The 24,182-nt window shown below is 41.5% G+C and overlaps 1 protein-coding gene across 8 annotated transcripts in view; it reads right to left on the bottom strand.

The window, feature by feature from the left end:
• The window catches only part of IQSEC1 (IQ motif and Sec7 domain ArfGEF 1), a 340,763-nt gene that overhangs the window by 209,321 nt on the left and 107,260 nt on the right, over nt 1-24,182 (bottom strand). The gene's annotated exons all lie outside the window — the stretch shown is intronic.

Here is a 24,182-nt window from a genome sequence, read left to right on the forward strand (position 1 = left end):
TTCTAGGCATATAAAGCCTTTTTCACGGTGGTATTGAGGATTTTTTTCCCCTCTAAATCAAGCATCACTTAACATGCTTGTCCACCTACACCATAAATGTTGATGTAATTTATTAGATATAATATACCAGTCTGGAGACAAAACTGAAGCGCAAGTTTCCAAAATTTTCAGTGGGAGTAACATACCCAACTCCCTAAAGTGAAAGGGCCTTTCACTACAACGCGATTCTCATTAGAAGTTCACGAAAACTAAGGTCAAGTCTATGACTGTATTTATAGAAAGATTTGCTGTAAGACATTACTGTGAAACAACATAAAGAAAGAGAGGAATGAATTGCCTAGATATGCAGAGAAGTTTAGCATGATGCATACCTCAACTCCTCGGCCAGTTCCAGGAACACTGCCTGTAAGTGCAGTCCCTGCAGTGGCATGTTGCAAGGAGACAGATTTTGCAACAAACAAAATACACACATGAAAACTTTCCTGGATGATTTAATTCTGTCTACATGCAGAGCTTAAGCACACCTATTTCTGCTAAACTGCGGAAAGAAAATTATGTATCCCGTGTCACTACTCACAGCACCATAAGGTTCTCCTCTCCAGATACAGACCCACTCAGCACAGAAAATCAAAGCACAAGAGGGCATTGGAGCTCAGTTTTATCTGAATTTTATTTTATTTTTTGATGTGTTTAGAGATGCTTTGCAAGAAGAGGCTCTCTTGCAATACTTTCAGTGCTGCCTGCTTCCAGGAGAGAAAATAAGAATTGTAGCTTCAGATCAGAGCGATGTTTCTTCTAACCTAATCCTACCTTCTGAGAACAACGAACATTTCATTTTTCTGATATTTCAATTCTGAACTTGACCAAAATTAACTAATTCAAAGCCAACTTATTTTTTTCCTTGCTTATTCTCCTCTCCCCATCTGCTTTGAACAGGTTCAGGCATGGAAACATTTTGTCCTGACAGAACCAATTCAGGCAGGGAAGCGCCTATGCTGGGTCCGTAAGTACCAGCTTTGTGCTAGTAAACAGAAAGTGTGAAAACACCAGATAAGTATGAAAATGCCAGTCATTTTCAAACAACATGAGGAAACTAGTGAAATCACATTAAATCAGAAAGAACTTCTGTAACTGGTACAGGAGATAGTGAAGAAAATAGATGCAACTTCTCAAGAGAGTCAGAGAACTGCTGAAGTGGATTTTTTTTTAGAAACAGAATTAAAAGATGCTGTGAATGCAGTTATTTCTTTCAACTGAATATCGAAGGCCATTCAATCAAGTCCATATTCTTCAAAAGTTAAACAACCTAGCAGGTTTCAGTAACAGACTTTTTTTTTTTAATTTTTTTTAAAAAGAGAGATACTCCATCTTCTAAGCACTGTCCTCGACTAATGCAACTGTCCTTCACCTCTACAGAAACAGATTTTCTTAACGTGGTCTATATCAAAGATTTTATTCCACTAGTTAAAGGTCATTCTTGAAGACAGCCAGATATTCAGCAAAATATCCAAATACGAAGATTTAACAATTGGTCTCCCAGCTATTATCTATATTGCACATACATTTCATGTTCAGCAGTATCTTATTCAACCTTCACAGCGCGACTATTTTGTTAGGCGAAGCATCTGCTGAAAGGAGGCAGATGAACAGACTGTTCCATGCTAAAAACAATGTTACTTGAAGCACCACTACATTATAAATAACCCTTTTGGTGAGTCAGCAGATGAGTCCCTAATTTGCAGGAGTTTTGATAAGACAGAATGCAATGAAGTTATCTTGTCACCCAAGATGGTTGCTCTCTTGCAATGCAGACCCCATTACATTTTAATATTTCATCACAACCTAACAGGCATTAAAGACTGGAGGTGAGCAGCCTGGTTCAGCAGGAAGGCCGACTTTCCTAACGCGCTAGCAGACCCGCCTGGGCGCGCAAGGCGAGGGCTGGAGCCCTTCCCGTGGGGACTCTGCGCGCAGGATCCAGCAGAGGGCAATGTCTTGCTTCGGAGAAGAGCTAGCAGGCGATTCCCTTTGCTCATCTATTCAGAAAAAGCAGCTGTAGGCAAGCAAGAATAAACAGTAACGCTATTAGCAATATCACAAGCAAATACTCTGAAAGGAAGCAAAGAGAGCATGATTCAGTTTAATCCTGCTCATTTCCAGTCAGTACTAGAGACACCCGGAACAACTACATTTTAGCTTCCTACTAAAGGAGATAAAACTAAAGAGGTTTACTCAGCAAGGAAGCAATTCATCGTTTCTCCTGGTGATCTGACCAGGAGACCATCTACCAATCGTTTTCAAATCCAAATCCAAGTTAACTTGCTGCGTAACACCTGGGAAGCACTGTCATCGCAGGACAGGACCAGCAGGCTCTCAGCACGTCAGCGGGCCCTTCTGTTCCTCCGAGGCTCTCGCTGGGGCACGGAGAAACGCAAGGCGATTCTCCTTCCTTTTCATTAGAAATTAGATAAAAGGTCAATAACGGCCGCTTTAACACTCAAACCCTTTTAAATCAGAACAAGAAATCCTGCAAGTTCCTTGTAGTCTGGTGGGCTCCAGAAAGCCAATGCAAAAGTACCAGCTGAATTCAGCAGCTTCATTTGCCCCACCATTTTAAAGAAGCAGTTCAGACCTCCTCAGAACAGGAGCTGGAAGGGCAGAAGCTCTAAAATAGCCTTTGAACAGCCAAGCAGCCTAGCGAGAGACCTAGCATGGGCTTATGAAAGGGTTTACCTGACAATTCCCAAGGACAACAGGGAAACAAACCCAGCATTCAACCTAGGATAACCTAACGGATGTGAAACAGTGAGTGAGCAATACCATGTTTCCTTTATTTGAGAAAGGACCATTAATCCACTATCCAACTCAGAAATGCCTAAAGATATGCTGCAGCTGTGCTAAGCAGCAGGCTCCAGCGCTCCTTCATGAAATACGTATTCATGGAAATTTACCGTCGGCATTCACTTCAGTTTAGGTAGTAGGACCTCCTGCATTTCTGCTATGTTAATACTGCATTTTGATGCAAGGTTTCAGGAGCATACTGTTATTTTATTGTGCCTGTACTAACCAGTATTCCTACTCATGTAAAGGAAAGCAAAGTACTGTTTTTTTCCAGTTAAAAGTCCTTGCTAACCCATTTGCTACCTGCTAGTATTGTTAAGCCATAGCTCCTCTTCCATAAATATCCTCTTAATTGCTCTGCTGACTGCAGTGATTTTGAGTCTAGAGAAAATCTGATCATATCTCAAATGTTGGCTTCAGTGAAGCATGTGCAACTATTCTGTTAAAGATTCAAAGTACAAAACTCAGAGATAAAGGTACTACGCACAGGCAGACTGACAGACAGCAGCTCGCACTCGCTTTCTCCTCCGGTGTACACAAAAGGCTATCACTGCACAACACGGGAAGGATTTGCTAAGATAAAGATCCAGTGCTGGAGCAGAACTACAACAACAGCACTTTGGAGATGGTTTTCTTTCTATGTAAGTTCACATAACTTAAAAATGAAAATGTTTAGCCCGTGTGCTGTGATTAACAGTCCTGGAATCACAAAGCTAACATTTTCTTAACTTCCCACAACTTCTTACATCAAAAATAGAACTGACATTGAGATTTTGGTATTTGTGTGTGTGCATGCATGCCTGTGTAGGTGTTTTCAAAGCTCTTTAATGTGATTTAAGAGTCAATGAAAAATACCAGACTGATAGCTTTGGATACTGTGTCCAGACCCAATCCCCAGGCCGATTAAAATCTCAGGCAATACAGCTATGGCCTGACGGTCTTCCCAGCTTCCCCTACTGAGAAGGCCTCATTGCAGTGCAGCACTTAAACTCCCAGATTGCTCTGTTAGAGGCAGTTACGGCAACGGTAGCTGAAGGTGCCGCTTTCATACCACTTAAACTAAGCTACAGAGCAGGTGGGTTGGCAGGAACCTCTGGAGATCACCTGGTCCAATTCCCCTGCTCAAGCTGGGGCAGCTAGAGCAGGTTGCCCAGGACTGTGTCTAGGCAGGTTTTGAGCATCTCCAGGGCTGGAGCCCCCGCAGCCTCTGGGCAACCTGCTCCAGCGCTCAGTGACCCTCCCAGTGAAGAAGTGTTTTTCTGAGCTCCAGTAGAATTTCTTGTGTTTCAGTTTGTGCCCGTTGCCTCTCATCCTATCACTGGGCAACACTAGGAATAGTCTGGCCCCACCCTCTTGACGCTCTTCCATCAGATATTTATAAATATTAATGAGATTCCCCCCAAGCCTTCTCTTTTCCAGGCTGAACAGCCCCAGCTCTCAGCCTCTCCTCACATAAGCTGCTCCTGTATGCTCTCCATATTTGCATACGGCAGCAAAATCAGTTTTCCACCAGAAGCTGTACCAGTCAGGTACAGCTGTAGTTGTTTGTACGGAAGTGTAACAGGATGCTCAACTCATGTCATGTAGGATGGAGAACGTGCTGAAATCAGCTGCTGTCTGTCATTTAAAATTTGTTATCAACTTGCGACCTAAAAGTTGAAAGGTTTGACATCTCACTACCATTCACTCCCCAAAGAGAAGAAATCATTTGTTGCACAGAGATCAGAGCGACTGCCATCAAGGGTGGTAAGAAACTGTAAACACCCTGTCAGAATGGTGGAGACAGTATGTGAGTAGTAGCCAAATTTTTCCCACAATGATACTATGCTATCCAACTGCAGGGCATAGTTTTCTGTAATTATAATTACTACTTTTGCAACATATTCTGTATGATTACATCTTTAATGAAAGCACTGTTAAGACAAGAGCTTTTTTTGCCAGCTCCTGACACTAACCTGTTTTCACTTTCCTATAGGAATAAAATGCTAGTCACTCACTGCTTTGTTCATTATTTCCTTAAGCTATTCTAATGAGGGTTAGCACAAAAACGCTAGCTAGAGATTATCATTTTGTTTAGAAGAATCAGAAGCAACCCGCTTGATTTTTTGGAAAATAATATAGATTGTTATCCTTACAGATAATTACTTGGCAACTTTTCCATAAAAAAGATCTGAAATTTATGTAGACAGATATAGTTTAATTCATTAAATACCCCTGTCAGGAAGGTAAGTACTAACATTTCCCTGTAAAGATGAGGGACCAGATTCAATGGGATTCTGACATTCTCATAGAAAGAAAAACAAAGGCAGGTACAGAAATAGAAGTCAGATTTCTCTGGTTCAAAATCCCCAGGTACAAACATCAGATTCAGCCTCTCCATTAACCCCCTTGCTGGATCGTAACGTTCTACAAACAGCAATGCAGAAGCACCACCAGTCTGCCTAAATTATCTACAAATCTAACCTCTATTATGCAATAAACCTCAAATATTTAGTTTTAAGTCTTTTTCTTCTTGGTACATTATATTTAAACAAAGCATTTTTCCAATGTTAATTCAGATTTTATTAACCAATGTAAGCTACTTCACTGCACTATTTTAACCATCTTTATGTGCTATGCATAACATTTTTTTCACCTAGTTTAAGAAAAAAAAGCCACACAACACCAAAGTCCAAAAAAATCTAGTGGTACCTTCTGAATTTTGCTAGAAAACAGGTATCTATAAATAGGAAAATCACTGGCAGATGCCATGTTTGATCTTTAGACTCTTCTTACAAAAGTATACTGAGAAAAGTTAACATATTGCACTTCACTTAAGAATCTAAAAGTAAAACCATGCAAAACTTAAATGTCAAGAAAGGCGTTCTAAAAACGATAGTATGATTAAGTACATAAGAGAGCACAAGACATTCATATTTTGGCTTTGAAATTATCATCTAGCCATTTTTAGGACAGCTACTCTTGCCTTGAAATAACCAGTCCTCTTTTCTAGTTCCTCTAAGCAGCAGAGCTCGGCTCCGCCGTGACGTCCTGGGGCTACGGTGACGGCCCCACGCTTTCCATGATGCAACGCGCCAGCCCTGCGCGATGCAGCTCACCACCTCGCAGGTGACCCGTAATACACTGGGGGACCGAGCCACCAAGGAGATGAAAAGGAGAAGGGCAAATCAGTGACGCCATTTGTTGCTCACAGTATGTCTTACCCGCGTCCTTATTTTGAACTGAGCCATCCTGCGCTGGCTTTCTAGCCCTGTGGTTGGTTTCAGCCCCACAAAAGAGTTTTTCCTCCTCTAAAGGGTGGCAGATTTGAAGTACTCCCAAGATATTCATAGCGTTTAACAAATGCAATAAGAGGACAGAGAAAATAGGAGTACCAGAGCAGGGGAAAACAGTAAGAGGATACCAGCAGTAAAAATTAAGGCAGACAGACAATGTAGTTTCAGTCATAAGGCCAAGTGTTATGCCAGTGCTATGGAAAGTCCCCACTGCTGGACATCAGCTGAGAGGCAACCCCTCACGGAAGAGACCTCCCTAAGGACGAGAGGAACAACGGTACGTGGTACCTGCCAGCCACGCCACCTCCCGTGCTCCTTCACAGAAATACTACCGTCACAAGCCTGAGCCTGAGAGATCAGAAACTACTTTCTGCCCCAAACACAGAACAGGAGAAAACTCATCCAGGAAATTTGAGATAGCTATGCTTTATTTTATACATTTTTCTAGCAGATGAATTTTTAGCCTACCCATTCTAAGCTGATGTTAAGCTGATGTGCTGCTGCCCTTTCAGCTAGTCTAGCAGTGAGTGGACACAAATCCAACAACCATTACAGGAAGGAAAGTTTTGAGCTCCTAACATTCCCCCCCCCCCCCCCCAGCAAGATGAGAAATTCCAGTCCAAATTGGAATAATACAAGTATGATACCGCATTGTACAGCTAGTCAGGAAAACTTTGCTGTGATAGGATTGTTTAACAGCTTCAATATGCTTCACTTGGGCAGTCATAACCAGAAAAACTGGTAAAAATGACTACCATTTACAATAAATTTGACATTTCCTGATTACTAGCAAGCTCAGCTCTGCACCTTTATGCTGCATTCATGCAGTATTTGAAATAAAACAGTGGATTTGGAGTTGTTTTCTTAGTTACTCAGATATTAAGCTGTAATAGAGTACCTAGAGAAACTGCAGATCTAATTTTTTTTCTTACAGCTTATAATGTTGAAGACAAATAACTATTTGTCTTCAAACTCCTTTCTGCACAAGGTGAATTCTAGCACACTTGTAAACAAAGCTACAGAAAAATGTACGTAGGTGTCCAACATTTACTAAACATCGCATAGGCATCCACACTAAATATTTCCATATTCGGCTTAGGAAGCTTTAATCAGTTTCGAACAATTACTACGTTTTGGGACAGCACTAGGGGAATGACAGATTTCAGAAGGAATAGACAAAGACAGAGGTCACCTTCAGTAGTGTGAAATCATGGAGGAGAACAGGATCGTTGCATGCACGGAGGGTGTTATTTCACACCATCAGAGTTAATACACACTAGGTCTAGAGGTCCAGAATTTGAAGTGAACTTTTCATAAGTTCCTTTGTGGTTGCAAACAGAAACTAATTGCATTTTACGTGAGCCTTGGCAGCAACTCCTTATCCCACCAAGGTTACAAGATCAGCCAGATGCATCTGGATTAAGTAATAGGATTTCTAAGGGGATACACACAGTGGTGAAATACGCTGCCCATCAGTGGCAGTGCTGATCCGCAGAGCTCAGGAGTGACAAGAACATACTGGGCTGCTGATCAGAAACGCTTTGGATGAAGTGCTACAGCCCTTGTAGTCAGGAAAAGTGACAGCAGCATAGTTCACTCCAACATGTGCGTGAAGAACTACTGAACACACGAAATCCGGCACAAAAGACAACCAAAGTGCATGTTGCTTAATGCCCGTGAGCCTCTCCGAGAGATTTCTTGTGTCTGGTTTGAGCCTCTGAACGCCGACAGATGGCCGAGGCTCCTGGAGGGCATCGCTGCCCCACGGTGCACAGGCTCCTCCATCGTGTTTGTCCTGCTCATGTTGCGCTCAAAACCACAACTGTCATCTCCAATACAAAAAGGAGGCTTTCGTGCTACGTGCGCAGCAACCCAGAACAACCAGCCAAAGCTGCCAGGTCATCTCAATAATCCTAGTCCCTTGTTACATCCCATGTTTTGAATAAGACACTGTTTCTTTAATGATAAACCACTTCAGTTAGTACCAGAACTAGACTTCAGTAAGTGAGCCTGCTGCTTCCCCACAGCTAAGACCATTTAGAGTCCATCAGTAACTTCAAGTATTTAAACCAACTGAGGAAGTTAAAGTGCTTATATAAATACAAAGTTAGATAGTCTGAATGTTACTCAGCTGGGATGGATGTGGACAAAGGTAAGAGGGCCAGCACACTGACCAAGCACGGACCTGCGGTGCTCGCGTGAGAACGCAGACGCATCTGAGGCGTTTGGGACATGCCCCAAACGTGCAGATGTTCCTGAAACGCCATTTACCAGAGCAATTGGGAACGGTACAGGAAGATGGGGAACGAGGAGTTTCCACTCTATGAGAGGAAAGAGGAGAGAGGAGGATGAAAGGAGTTCCCATCGTGACTAAGCACGGGGAAGCACAACGACCACCACGCAGACATCGAAAGCAGATACGCTTCACGGCGCCTTTCAACGAGAGGAGCGCCGGTGCGGCCCCGCGGCGCCCCAGGGACACCCGCGGCCCTGCCTGCGCTGCCCCGAGCACAGCGCTTCTGCTCATCCCTGCCAGCGCTGAGCTTCATCCTACAGGCTGAAACACGAAGGAAACAAGAAATACCAGAGTACAAGATTTAAAAATAAATAAATAAATAAAATTGTTTCCATGTAACCTTTCAAAAGAAAGCCATCTTACTGGAGGCATCACCTATCTACAAATATATATGCTTTATAGGTATGATTATAACTTGCTTTGAAAACATCTTTGAGGTGTGGGGGTGCTGACCTTCATACTTTTATATCAGACACTATAAAGCAGTGAGAAGAGTTAGGCTGATATTGCTATATTTTTCTTCAATTTTAATCTTATTCCAAATCATGCTGGATATGGCCCATTAGAAAATCAAATTGTAGGCAAAAAGCTGTTTTATCCTCCTTTCTCCTATCCCATGCATTTAGAGCATGCCTATTTCTTTGTACTGAGAAACAAAAAGCACAACTCCATGTATTATCAAATCTTCAAATGTGCTACTGGGACTGGAAATTGAATTGAAATACTAACGCTGCTTCTAGCATAAATTTCCATGTGCAAGAAAAGCAATACATGTGAGCTTTTAATTACTTATCTTTTGTCCTTTGGATTTATTACACTTGTTAATATAACAAGAAACTGCACATCTACTCTATAAAGTGATTCCCTATTAGATATAGCGGCTGTACAAAATTCTGGCAAGCAACGACACAGCATTAGGAATCTAAATCCTTGTTAGAGGTCACGACAAGCTCACCCTAACTAGACAAAAGTAAATTTAAATCTGTTTGATGATCTTTTAATTGCAATTATTTACATTGCATTAATTTCATATGTACTAATTTTTGCTAGCTTCACAAGCATTTGCAATAGGAACTACATTTGGTAAAGCAATCAAGCGTTAATGCCTAAACATTCTTTGAATATAACTTCTAACATTTTGAAGTCTAGATGACATCTCTTTTCATATAGGCAATCGGCATAAAAATTACAATGTGCAAAGTGTGCAATCAACTGTCATGTTTGCCATAGCACAATGTTTAAGCAGCATAAAAGAAAGCTTCAAAAAATGAATATATTTGGCCCTAGGACTTAAGATGAAAAAAGATGAATAGACAAAGCTGGAGTAAACACATCAAAAGTGAAACTGGGGGGCTGGAAATGGAAAGAAACTGTATGGAGAGGGGAAAAATGTGAGGCTTTTTTCCCACCTTCCTTAAAGATACTCAGGAAACACAAGTCTCTGAAAGATTTGAGCATATTTCATGTCTGTGAGCAACACTTCTGCCTTTGAAAAGACAGCTCTTCCCATTTGCTCCCTGCGCCTGCCCCGCGCCAGCACCCGCTGGCACGCACCCCTCCCGCGGCGCCCAGGCGAACGCGCACCGTCCCTATCGCACTGGGGAACACACCGCACGCAATGAGCCAAGCAAAAACGTTTCTGTTTTTATCTGTTTTTACTTTCATCCTGGAAGTAAAGCGACAGTGCCTGCAGCCCTGGGCTGGAAAAAGCGCCCCTCGCCCGGCGGCCACCTCCGGCGGGGAGCAGAGCGCCGAGGCGGCACCCGGCGCTCGCTGGGACCCACCGAACCCACCGACACACCTGGGGGCAAAACGGCTCAACCAACCCAAGTGCTTTTCAGCTGAACTCCCTTTCCTAACCTCACCGTGTTTTACTGTCACCCAGGCACCGTTATCACCTCTAGCAAAGCAGGAACCCAACTCTTAGGAGCAGGCTTCACCTTACTCATACCAGTACTCCCAGCAACCCACCACAATTACTTCTGTGAAGGTAAACAAGTATTTTCAATTCTTCCTCACAGCCTGACTGCCACCTACATCCTTGAACACAGAAAATGAGCAACTAAGTCGTCGTTACACGAAGAGCAGGGCTGGGTGGCCCGGTCTGGGGTGCAGGAAGTAGCTCGGCTCCCAGTCACCGCCGCCCCAGGGCTGGGCAGGACCGCAGCAGTGGCCCTCAGCACCACACAGCAGCCGCTCACAGTCCTCGCTCGCCTTCCTGCACGTGCTGAGAATCCAGCAAGAAGTCTGGAGGGCGCGGGAGAAACCTTCCATTATCTGTAGGTTTCCCGTAGTGGTTTACTACAACATTTGGTTTTGATGCAGTAATTCAGCTTGAAAACATGGACGCACTAAAATAAGCACTAATAATTTTGCTTTCTACATCTGGCAGTGCAAGGCCCATGCGTTAGAGTAGCAAGTACTGCAACTCTGCTATACTGGGGTACAGAAGGAAGATGATTAAAAGGCAATTCCAACAAACAGAAAGCAGTTTCACACATCTTGTAATTTTCTTCATGCTTGATGGAAGCTGCCATTCTCAGTTTAGATGATTCTCTGTGCTTCAGAACATCACCTTTAATAAAGCTATAGAACAACAGCTTCCAAGTTTATAACTCATCGGGTAATTCTCTCCCGCTGGAGCGTAGCAGCAATTCTGTTCTTCGGCAGCAGCTACCCCTCGTTCTTCATTAGTGCTGCATCTCTTCTCTAATCCTTGTTGACTTGCCTCCATCTTTCATTTCCAGCTGCACACCTCCTCTTTGCCAAATCCCACGCTCCTACACACTCATTTCACCCCCGCTCCTGTTACTGCTCCACAAACTCAAGTTTCTTTTCGCTCGGAAGAGGAAATTGCCTGAACATCCCTGTTTGCTTGTTTTCTGCATGTGGTGAAGAAGTCACTGTTTTGTCTGAACCGCTTATCTTCTAACTTATCAAAAGAATGCAAGGACACAGGGGTTTCTGCTGGAGACTATCTCACTGGAAAACACTACTATTTTCTAAAAGTAGCCAATGCTATCCATTCCTTTGACAAGAAAGTCGACCTTTCACGCAAAAATAAATCTTACTTAAGCTGCAAAGTGCTCATGAAAATTTTAAAGCCCTAAACTATCACAAGTCCAGAATAAAGCTCTAAAAGCAAAGAATATATTTTGTACATTTGTTCAACACTTCCACAGGTGAATGAATTTGAAAAAAGTGCTGTTTAGCTTTATCTTGCAGAAGTTAAGTGTTTGGAAATAAAAGCTTTGCTGTAATATTTTTATAGTAAAATTACTAAGCAGTCACATGAACACTGGCAGAGCTTACACCTCTTTCCCCTGAGGACTTCCGCTGTCCCCCACCACAACAGCACCTCTGCACTCCAAAGCATGAGGCCCAAAGGCACTATCAGCCACCAGCATACAGTTTTGTTATAATTTGCTATCTTCACATTTAAGAAAACAGCAGGATTTGAGTTTACTGATTTTCCCTATCTGTGTATTTTTCCATGGGACAGAACTCTACATTATCTGCAGGTGGCTAATGCAGCACATGACTCACTACCCACATGCATCAAGCTCAAACACCGTCTTCTCCGCCTGCTTCCCACAAGCGTGGGTCAGTTTTCCTCATAGCTTGAGAACGTTAAGCTACTTAATGCTTCTTTTCTTAAGCTAAGTATTTCTGTATTGTTGGGTTTTTCAATGACTAATCATCTCACATAATGTTACAAACTACTCTTTTCTACTCAAATATTGCTTCTAAATAGGGTTTCCTTCTGCCTTCTCTCTGGAGTTGGACCTTAATGAGCTACAGTTACCTAACTATTCTCAAAATACTTTGATGGCATGTGGGCCTCCTACTTTTTTTAGCCATTCTGTAATACCAGTATATTAGCAATATAGCAATCTTTTGGAGGCGTGGAGAACGCTACCCCCTCGTCTGTCTTCTGCAATATCATTACTGGGAAGCCTATATTTATTTCTCCCAATGTAACAAGCTGCTTTTTAAAATCAACTTGAGATGAACATCTCATATCCATTCTTTGATAAATATTTGCCAGATCAAGCTTTGGGTGCATAATTTAATTACCCATATTCCACCTGAGGTCAGTGAGACAAGGTACGAACAACAACATTTGCAGGATCGCATTGACAGTCACAGGCTCTTCATTTCCTTCCGTCTCCGAGTGAAATAAGCACCACCGGGAGCCTTACAGCAGACACGGGTGCCCACAACTGCTGCAGTTCATTGCCATATTTCAGCAGAATGGGAGCCTGCGGCGCTTGGTCGGGTATAGCAAAAAGCCCTCTGTGTTTCTAACAGCTTGTCTGTCCCAAGTGGGACATGTATCCAGTTCACTGAAACAAATCTGCTCTGAGCAAATTATCTGAAAGCAGATTTGTGACAGACCAGTGTTTGACCATAGTACCCCATCCCATTAGCAGATACTGATCCTACTAAGCAGTTAACATGTTTCTTTATCTCTTAATCCCACTCTGATACATAGGAAGGGGAAGCAGTCACGAGAAAGACATAGCAGGGGGTGCAATGGGCAGCTCTGCAGCAAATGAACCCTTAAAACAGAAAACAAAACCAAAAAAACCCAAGAAACAACCTCCCCCACCAACCACACATTAGCTAAGTGAACACAGTGCACAGCAAGCTTGAAGAAAAGGCTCATGCCCTTGTGTTATCAGTATTTGTGAGACCACAAATTAAGGCTTAAAAAAAGGACCTGAAAAGGGCTTTCATTGTATCAGTCAATTTTAAGAAGCGGTCTAATACCGTTTCATAAACATCTTTGCACTGCCCAGAAAGGAGCTGGTTTATTTTGTTAGCTTTATAGCCAGCACCATAACGACTAAAGTTACATGCATCTTCCTTGCTTTGCAACCGTTCGGAAACTTGATTTTTAAAACCTCACCCACCTTGCAGCTGCTTAGCACCAAAGGGACTCCCATTTTCACTCTGGTTGCAAATACTCTGGGAATTTACATGCCAAAACTGAAAACAAAATTGCTAGATAAAAATCTTCAGTGCTGTACCAAATACATAAAGCTATTTAAAAGAAAAAAAATGATAAGAAACTTGGATGAATAAAGATCCATCGGTTGCAGAACTGGGAGGCAGCTTGCTTTGTTCATCAAGAGGAAGCAGCCGGGCTCTCAGAAGAGAAGGGAGCCCAGCACTGATAACCCCTCTGAGGCTTGCCAGGGCTTTTAATAAACTGTCCCCAAATAATTACAATGCAACTGTTTATAGTTGTGATATTATCAAGGTCTTTCTTCAGAACTTGCATCTCTTGTTTAGGATCAAATCTTTTGTATGATATTTGGCAAATTTCTTACCGTTTTCCTTGAAAGAGAACAGCAGGAGTCTGGGTCTATAACAGGATTCTAAACCCTGACACAACTGCAGGTGCTTCTGTGGGCATGGCACACCCGGTCCTTGAAAACGCTGCGAAAAAGCTTTAACTTAACACAAAAAACTATTTTTCCTTTTTTATTGCTTGGGAAAATACATTTAATTCTAAAGATTCATGGAAATGAGTCTGACTGAAATAGGCTACGTAAAGTTTCTTTCTTTTTTCTTTTCTTTTTTTTTTTTTGAAACATAAGTTAAATATCTACAATTTAGACCAAAAAGACTTAAGCCTATATTTCTACATTTTGCATTATATCAATTTGCTGCAAGTAACATTGTCAGAGTGTATAGAAACAAATTAATATTTCATCAAATAAGGAAGAAAAAACTTATTTGTCCAATGAATTAAGGATACTGTAGAAAAATGCAATTGGTTATGTATGTAACGTAACATAATACATTACAAAAGGTAAGGTATCAGTTCAAGTGCTATTCTTCCAGCCTACCTGCAAAAAGATAGGTAGTTGTAGCAGCAACTGATTCCAGAATAAGCCCCAACAGTATTTTCAATATAACTTCAGAGATAGGGCTTATCAATATAGCTGTTGTGTTTATTCAATTGCATGGATGGAGAAAACATTATGTGTAAAGCATAAAGCAAAGTAATAAGAACATTTTATAGGAATACTACTTTTCTGCAAGTTAGTACAATTGATAAAAACCCCTGTACATACACAAGCCCCTTCTGTCAACCTCGCCAAGACGTCCTTCAGCCAGACATTTACACAGAAAAGTGTTTCAGCTTTGACTTGACTACTGTGCACAGCCAGTAAACCAAGAAGAGACTAATAGTATTATATTATACAGTAACAGTATTTCAGTAAACTGAAGCAGACCCACAGCCAGGCAGCATCAGTACTTCGGTAGGAAACCATAGCTGGTGAACGGTAAGGGCTCCCACCATCGCCTCCTCTACAAGCTGCCCCCAAACCCCCGCGCCAGCACGCTGCTGTACGGCGGAAAGGGCTCGACGCGTAAAGCAGCCACCTTCTGCACAGGACACAGGTACGCTTTACTGAGGCTGGCATTCACTGCTCTCTATTCTTGCAGGAAGGGAGGAACAGTAATTCTAAAATTTTGGAACACCTACCATCTATGTACACAGGTAAATAGGATTTCCCCCCCCCCCCAAAAAAAAAAAAAAAACCCATGATATTCAGAAAATTCTCATCTACAGCTATGATGAAATGTAGCATCTAAATGACCCCCCCAAAAAAAGTTATCTTCTGAAAAATTTGATTCAGGTCAATCAACTCTGTTTCATTTTTAAGGTTTTCAATTAAAGAATTTGAAAGCAACATAGTCATTTGAGTGTAAATAAAAATACTTTTCTTAGAAAACTGTTAAACAAGACATTTAAAGAGTTTTTTCTCCCTCAAATTTGGAAAGTACTTACTGATGCGCAATCTGGTTTAACCAAGTCACCAATCTCTCAGTGGGCTCCTCCCTTCCCCCCATATTTCACAGCACTTCCCAGGAATTGCTGGTATAAGGAATCAGCAAAGCTTGGAACAAATTCCTCACTATTACACGGGCTTCCTTCTTTCCTGAACACAGCCCCTGGGCTAGATGGATCCATTTTGGCTAACAACAACCCAAAGATTATTTCTGTTTAGCTTTAAGGCAGAAATATTTATGAAGCATATTAAAGGACTTCAGAATTTAAGTCTCCAACTACTTGGTGGTCTGTAGTACGTATTACGTTATTCTGGTTTGTTCAGCAGGATGTGTTGGCAAAACACAACTGTAACAAAAACCCTGCATTGAATCTGTATTTCTGAAAAAGTTATTTCTGAAAAAATACTTTATTTCTCCAATAGAAGATAAAGTTTACCCCAACTATGACCAAATTATTTTTAAAAAGCCTTTCACAGAAACCCTCAGGATCTTTTTACTACACATTTCGCTTAAAGCAGTGATTAAGTATTTGCGGTACTGACTCTATTGCTGCTTTCTTCTCTTCCGCACACAGGGAACATGCGCAAGTCTCTCTAGCGAACATGCACACGCTTCTTGAAGTGCATATTCAAGTGCTAACGTTTTCAAAGTGCTAAGTGTGGTACTTGCCGGAAACACTGCACAGCTACTGATATACCAAGGGCTGCATCACGCTCTGCACAGCTCTACCTGCAGATTCAACAGGCTCAGCTGAAAGGCTTGGTAGGAGGCACTAATACGGATCAAGAGCAAGGCCCTTATTCCAAGATCTCCTGGAAGCTTCTTCACACCTTCAAATCCGGCAAAGGCACGAAATTTGAGCAGAATTAGAATTAAATGCAGACAAGGTTAAACAGGCATATACTCAAAGGACAGGCTGTGCTCAGTCTGTGCTCACAGTTCGTGAGGATATGAAGCGCAAAGGTGTTAGTGCTCCCCCCCGTTACGTCCCCGTTTCACAGAGATTGGGAAACTGAACTCTTTTCTGCAGAGAGTTTCCTGACATGTGCAGATGCTTCACTGCACTTCAGCAGGTCTATAAAAAAAAGTGAGTGCTGTTAATCTAGTACTATGTATGTTAAGTTGTTTTTGACTTTATTAATATACTCTATACACAACAGCTGGAATACACTAAATTTAGACAGGGATAAAACGTTCCTGTGACTTTGCTAACAGATTCCTGTGCATCGGACCAAGAGTTCATTGTTCTCATACTTGAACTGTGTTCCAACAAAAGGACAGAAAGCATCGGTTGTAACTAATGTTAAGATTATTGGATAAAGACAAGTCATTTGCATTTGCTCTGGGCAAAGTACATAGATACATAGTTACCTGCAGGATAGACTATTTTCTGTACAACCCAGTTGTCCAGTAGTTTGCTTCAGAGAACAGCGTTGAAGGATATTTATAACCAAGTAGTTCTTGTTTCTGCTTCTGAAACACCTATATTCTGAAATTCCTATATCCCATCCTTCCCCGCATTTAATTTTTGCGCTAGGCTTTTGTGCAGAATCTTTAAAAGGCAAAAGAAAATTAGGGGTAATGTGTTCCCACTAACTCCAAAGACGACAGGAGCCTCAGCCAGCTCTAGGCCATAAAAAACATGTGGGCAACGGCCTGTGATGGCATTTATATGCTCACACAAGCAGGTCTTGGGCATTGGCAGGGCATTGCTTTGCAGCAAGTTTACACTTGGATCATCTACCCTCTGCCCCTGCAAGTTATATTGCTTTCCTATGATAACCTGCTAGTGTAATGCAGTAATATAGCACAACAGATATATTTCATAATATTTAGTGAATTATCATAATTTGTTATAGACATAAGAGTATACATTCCGTTTAATCACTTAAAAATTACAGTTCTCCCAATGCAACTTTTCCAGCTGTGCTACGGCCATTTGAAAAGACTTTTTCAGAAGCAACTGAATACAATGCTGCCACTTTTTCTAAATGATATATAAGGCACACAGTTGCTTTCTTATGCCTTATCAATATTGTAAAATTATTAATATTCATTTCAATAGATAATTGCCAAGTCTGCAATTTTTCAGTTGGAGAAACAGCACCGACTTCCCCCCTATAAAAGCACAACTGAGACCTACAGCTTCTCGCAGTGGATAATAGTGGTACTGACAAGTTAATAGTTAGTATGGCCCAAGCTGAATTCCTCAGCTCAGTTACTTTACAAAGTGTGCCTGTGCCACGTGGCATACCTCTTGTATGGTAAAGGAGCGCCACATCCACAAAATTGTTTCCCTGATCTTAGGATCCAGCTGTTAAATTCATGGTTTTTTTTTTCCAGAAAACACACAATATACAAAACAGATCAGGTCAGAAGTACCCAAGAGCTTCAAATGCAATTTTTCCTTTATGTTTCTAAGCCATCTGTGTAGTATCTGCTCCCAAGCTACACGATTACATGTTCAACGTAGTAAAGAGTATACGATAGATCCCCAATGCACCCCTCCCTCCCCCAAAATTTTAAGTGAGGGAAGAGGATAGATATGCTCCAGAAAATGCAGAAGCCCTTTTTCATGACAGAAAAACAAATGCCCTTTAATGCAAAATTAATGGCAAAAAACAGGCTTACAATCTACGGGACATATCTGACGTACTGTGTTTCATTCTCATCTCCAGCCTGTGCTGGTGGACCGACTCCTTCCCTTCCCCGACAAACTTCAGTCTCTCCAAACTCCTCCTCTCTCCTGAATCCACAGTACTCCAGCCTACTCCATCAGCAAAAACAGACAACTGCTACCTTGGTTTTTCTTTGCACAACTCCGAAATTAACAGCTGTTCTACAGGTTTCGATGTTTTTGCCACACTGAATTCAAGCCGCTTTTCCTCACCTTCCCAACGTGCAGCGAGAGCTCCAGGCGGCGCAGATGAGAGCGCACGTGTATCAAGGAACAACTCTGATGCTCACCATCAAGGAAAGTTTAAGCATCCTGGTTTTGGGTATAAACCGAAGGTGATATAGAACAAACAAAATGTACCAAGAACCTCTAGCACATCCAAATGAGCAAAAGAAACTAAAATCCTTGAATTTATGTGGGAGGCTTCAAAAGAAGCTGTAAGAGAAAACAAACAGGCACTGTCCCAGGTGTCCTCCCCCTGAACCTGGCATCCTCCAGAAGAAAATTCATCCATCCATAAGGGACACCTGTGTACAAAGAAGGGGCCATACAATGCTGCTGAAGTGACTAGGTGATGCAGACTTTTTCTTATGTATAATGTATTCCCATTTTTCTAAAACAGTCATCATTAAAAATATCACTGTTCATCATTATTTCTTTCCCCTTTTACAGGACCAAATCATCATTTACTGAAATTGCACAGTATGTCTGAGATTACAACACAGCTTTATTTGAGTTTGAAAGTATATCAGGTTCACATCGCACATACTTATTTAAACGTTGCTCAATATGTCAAGTTTTAAAGTTTAGTTCCTGTTACTGCATGTAGCACTGGTCAGTTATAATAGTTTGGATAACATTGCTAAAAGATGAAACCAGGGAAAAGACAGGCAAAAATAGTAATTTGCATTTTTAAAGATAAAGACCAAGTCACAAAGTTTACGCACTTCATGACTGCACACATTTGTATTTTAAGCTGGTTCTATGGAAGTCTTTCCAGTAGGATACGACATAGTGAGGCAACTGTGCCATATAGATTAAAAGTATCTATTATAAATGTGAAACCAAAAGAATTGGAAGTAATCCAAAAAGTAATTCAACTTCTAATACAATTCTCAGTTTTCAAATATCTGTTGTAATCAGAACTAAAGAGAACACTCATTGCTTGTGTTTTCTTTTCTTGGATATTGATCAAGACTTCCGTATAATTATCATGCATTTGCTGTACATGCTCCCATTCCAACAATTCACAATGAAGACGCATTCCTATGCTCAACGACAACATTTGGTTAATGAACTGAACAGATTAGTGGCAAAAACAAGCCTTTCCATTAGCTAATATATGGGATTAAGCAATAGCACTGCTCAGTACTACCCTTCATGCAATGTTTGCAACCAGAGAACTACTAGCAAGGCTTACCGGCCCGGGCCCGAGAACATACTCCTTACAGCCACCTCAAATCGTACGGCAGGTCTGAACCGTTGCTAACGATACAGCATTGACCCTAACCTAGGCGCCTTTAGTCACACCAGTAATTTTTTCCCCCCTCCCTCTTTCAAAGGTGCTGATGGGCTGATTCTTATTTATTTTGAACTAGTCAGCCAGTGGCACTCTAAACCAGTTTCATTTAATAGACACTAAAAGATTTAATGTAAATATTAATGTTGGTAATTTTATATTCAGTGTATAATAAAGATGTTATCTGCAATCAAAAATAGTTTATTCAATCAACTCTGTTCTAGCTGATTAATTTTAATAAACTGCCCCTGAAGCATGCAATGAAGTACCTTTTCTGAATATAACTCTCCAGGCTCCCAGTTATCTCAGTGACTAGACACTACAACTATTTCCTGCCCCCCAAGCCGCCTGCTTTGCACCAATGTTATCAGCTTTCCATTAAGGGAATCTGTAAGTTCCTCCAGTCATTTTTTTTTTTTGTTTCCATAAATTAATCTTATAGATTTATTAGAAATCCTTAGAACTTCTTGGGGAAGAGTACAACAGGTCCCTCCATGTCCCACGCACAGATGACACAATTATGTTAATCTTCAGTGCTACTGCAAATCAGCTGAGGAGCACATGGCAGGAAGGTCTGAAATAGGAGATAATCCCTGGGAGCCCCAGAAAGTTCACCCTTCTAACTGATGAGTCAGGTGAACAAGACCAAAGTGATGTTTTCACAGAGACATGTCCCACCACTAAATGGCTGAGGAGGAAGCCCACTAAACTTCCTCCCACCCTGGGGCCACCCATCCGCAGTACGGAACAATATTCATCATTAAGTGCTCTTAAGAAAACGACATGGCAACCTTGTGATCACAGTCAAGTTTCAGATACAGTTGATTACAGCCTAACCAGTTATGGAATAGATGCACAATTTGTGCAAACCACTTAACACTGAGTTCTGTTCTTCACCCAAAGAGTTAACCACATGTATTCTTGAGGAAAGTGAAAAAATATGGTAACAGCGGTCCATAGATAAGTAATGTCACAAGAAGCCATTAATTAGCCATAAGGTCATACCAGTCTCCAGATGCAAGACAAGTTTAACTGACTGCAAATTTAACTTTAGGCAAAGTCAGTGAAATAGTAAGATGCAAGTGAGAAAAGAAAAGGGCAGGACAGAATAAGGTGGTGAATAACAGTATATGCTTGTTCAGACACCAGACAAGAAATTAGAAGCACAACATCTAAGACAATGAGATGACAAGGAAAAGGGAAGGGCTTGTTCAGGAGAAAACAGGAGTTTGGTGACTGAGGCTTCAGAGACTTTCAGGAATCCAGAAAATATTCTGGAGGGAATTTTAAAATTATGGTATAAGTCAGAGTGGACAGCATTATTCCTATCTTTTTGTAGGGTTAGGAAAAAAGTGCTTTTTCCCTCCAAAAATTTATTTTCACATATACAAGATGTAATTTATAGAGTATGCCAGGAAAATGATGTTTGCACTTATGTTCAAACATATAGTTTCAAACATCTGAGAGGCAACAATGCAGAAGTTCTCATAAGGTAATTTTTTCCTCTAACTCTCCAGCTTTCCTCCTTTGCCATCCAAATCTCAAGCACAATACCAAAAGCAGCAGTTTACTCATTTAGGTAGTGCCATAGGATCTTCAGGAGGAGGAAGTGGTCAAGACCTGCGTGTCCTTCAAAACCCAGCACAGCTCTGCGTTTGCTCTGATCAAGCGCTGCACGATAGCGCCTGGGGAAAGCAGACACGTGCCTGGAGTAGCCGATGTAGGTCCAGTATCAGGCGCCACTGCTGCTTTCCCACACTTCAGGTTACCTCCACAAGATGCAACTGATACATTCACTGGTTCCAGAAAGGGAATTATTAGCTTATTGGGAACTTTTGGTTCACTCTTTTTGCCAGAACTAAAGGAGGGAAAGCAGGCCATGGAGGGAAAAGCCAGGTCATTCCTACGCTACTAGCTTAATTATGCCACTACTAAGGCAAATGGAGTGTCCGTGCTGCCTCCAGTAGGGCAGAAACTAAAACCAGACTGTCTGAGAGGCAACTTCAGACTATCTACCAGTAATGCAGGTTGCGATCAGTGTTTGGCATTGCTGCTCCACAGCTACAAACAGCCCACCTACTCCAGCAGCTGCATCTGCATCATAATATGAATGGGAGTCCAAAAATTAAGAATGCTGCTTCTCTATTGTATCTTAATTGATAATACTGCAGAAAAATGTACAGTTTACCTCACCATTTCAGTTTCTAAAACTTGCATTTGTAAGATTATACATAGTAGTAGAGGCTTATAGCTTTCACACATTCTGATATCATGAGTCACAACCTACATTACTGAGTTTCTTTCAGAAGTCATCTACACTGTAGAATAAAATCACTGACTGTAGCAGCCTTGAGGAAGAGAAAAAGATCAATAAAAATATTGTCTAGCAAATAACCTTCTATGAATGAGGGGAAGTAATTTCAAGTCAAAAAACCCGATTCAGTTATGTCTTATGTATCACTGTAGCAGGTTACTTTAATCTACTACATAGGCATTTCTAGGAACACATCTGTACCAAAATGCACAAACTTCAGTAACACAAGACTGAAAAAATTGCTGCAAGTCAGTCCCTTGTCTCCAAGGGAAACAAGTCAGCCCGAACAGCATGTACTGCTCACAAGAAAACTGGCCAGCAAAGCCATTACAATAACCAAGGACTGTGTTCAGGATGCCATCAACAGCAATACAGTTATTGAGTATCACTGCTATAACAGAAAACAGAAACGCTCTGGATTCAGTTGCACTGAAAACCACGGAGGGTGGCTCACTTCTGTAACGCCTACCAAGAGATGGCAGTGATAGCTCAAGCTTCCTTGCTGCGGATGCGCAGCAGCACTGTATTCACCCTACGCACACAGACGTATGCTGTGCCCTCACCATTACAAACTCTTTGGACACTTTGTCAGAATCACTCCAAGAGGAGCCCTCGGCCGCAGGCAGTCTCTCCAGCCCAGGCGCTCTCCGGAAGGGAATTAACTCCTCCTCCGCAGTATAACAGAACTGTGCAATGGATGTCCCCAATGTTACAGGCAGGTGATCTGGCCCAATACCTAAAAAAAGGTGCCAGCTCCACTACTTAATGTTTTGGTCACGTAACGGTGTACATATGCTTCTGTTTCTTAATAGCATGCAGCTTTTATCCTTGCAATATCTGACCCTTTGAGCCCACTTCTGTCAGCAATGCCCCTCTCTGAGAATCCAAGGCTAAGCTAAGGCAACAGTGTGGCAGACAAGGGCTGAAGGCAGGGCAGGCCCAGGTCCCTTCGTTTTTCAGGGCAAAGGTGTGTGATGTGCCTTCAGGAAGTCATCCCGGGGGGTTATGCAGCAGTGCTGGTATCAGTCTCAGAGGTGGGCAAGCCCATGAAGAGTTAAAACAAGAGGCAAATAAGATAGAGATGGTCTTTTAAGGTGAAACACCCAGTTCTCAAACAGAGTCATTAAAAGGGGAAGCAGTGACAATTCATCACAAGAGAGCAGTGGTAACCTCTTAAAATGTAAAAGAAAGTGACAGTAAATAATCAAAACATGATAGCAGAAAGAGCAAAGCCTCAAATCTAAAACTCAGAAGTGGTTCAGACCTGGAACTTAGGTCTTTTTTTTCTTGCTGGGTTTCTACTGTTCAAAAGTTCAAGATTTGAAAGTCATAGAAGCACTAACATTGCTATATCTGACCCCTTTTTTATATTTGATTTAGTTTTCTTAGGATACTCTAACTGAAATAGCCTACTTTCTCACTTGCAAGTGTTACTTGTGAGTATGCCTTTAAAGGCTAAAGCAATAATAAGGAACCGCAGCAGGGACTGTCAAACCGTATGAATAACAAAAAAAGAACACAGAGATCTAAATTGATATTTGCTCTACAGCATTTCATATTATCGTTTCAGATATAGCTCTGTTCACTGCATTGTGATTCTTGGCAGTACAAATGGGAATGTTAGGTTATTACAATTTCTGTTATTTGTGCAGACTGCAATCTCTCCTCCCATCAGGGAGAAAACCTGAAAGCGTTGGATCATCAAGCTATAAAGCCTGTGATAAAAAGTGATTTCTCAGATACTAATATGCATATTTTAGCATATGGGTGGCAAAATTAAGTATGCACTTTTTTCAGAGGTGTGCTGATGGTGCAACTACTTAGCCTGTGTACACTGTGACTAGGGCAGTGCTCTTCATAAGAACCACCTTCTAGCACAGATAACACACTCTCTCTCTATATATGTATGTGCATGTATATACGTATAGGTATATATAGTTATTTTTATATATAATCACACAAACTCACATACAAAGATCATTTTGATGCTTCTGTTTGAGTAAGATATTTACGTTAGACACGAGATACAACACATTCATGCCTCCGACCCCTCAACAGGCTCCTCTCCCTATCGGCAAGGGAAGGGCCAGCGAGGCAGTTCCCAGACCAGATGTCTTGGGGAGACAGACAGCTCTAAATCTTAACACAGGAATTCAAATAATTGGAGCAGATTACTCTCTGAATGGGATAAAGCACAAGCCAACCACAAACTGAAAATAAGGCTAGAAGCAGAAAAACAGCCATTTCATTGTTTTCATTGCAGGAATATTGCTGGGAAGGAGATCGGCAGCCATGAAGTCTGGATTTGAAAACCTAAATTCAGGATTCTTAAGGTGGCTGATTTTTTCGGGGAAGCTCAGACTATCACATCCACGATAGTGTTTTTGTTTTAAACTGTTTTTTCCACTTATTCCTTTTCTTATTTTTACAAAGTTGTTCTTGTAAATGGG

Source organism: Dromaius novaehollandiae, chromosome 12 (assembly GCF_036370855.1).
Source record: "Dromaius novaehollandiae isolate bDroNov1 chromosome 12, bDroNov1.hap1, whole genome shotgun sequence".
Lineage (NCBI taxonomy): Eukaryota > Metazoa > Chordata > Aves > Casuariiformes > Dromaiidae > Dromaius > Dromaius novaehollandiae.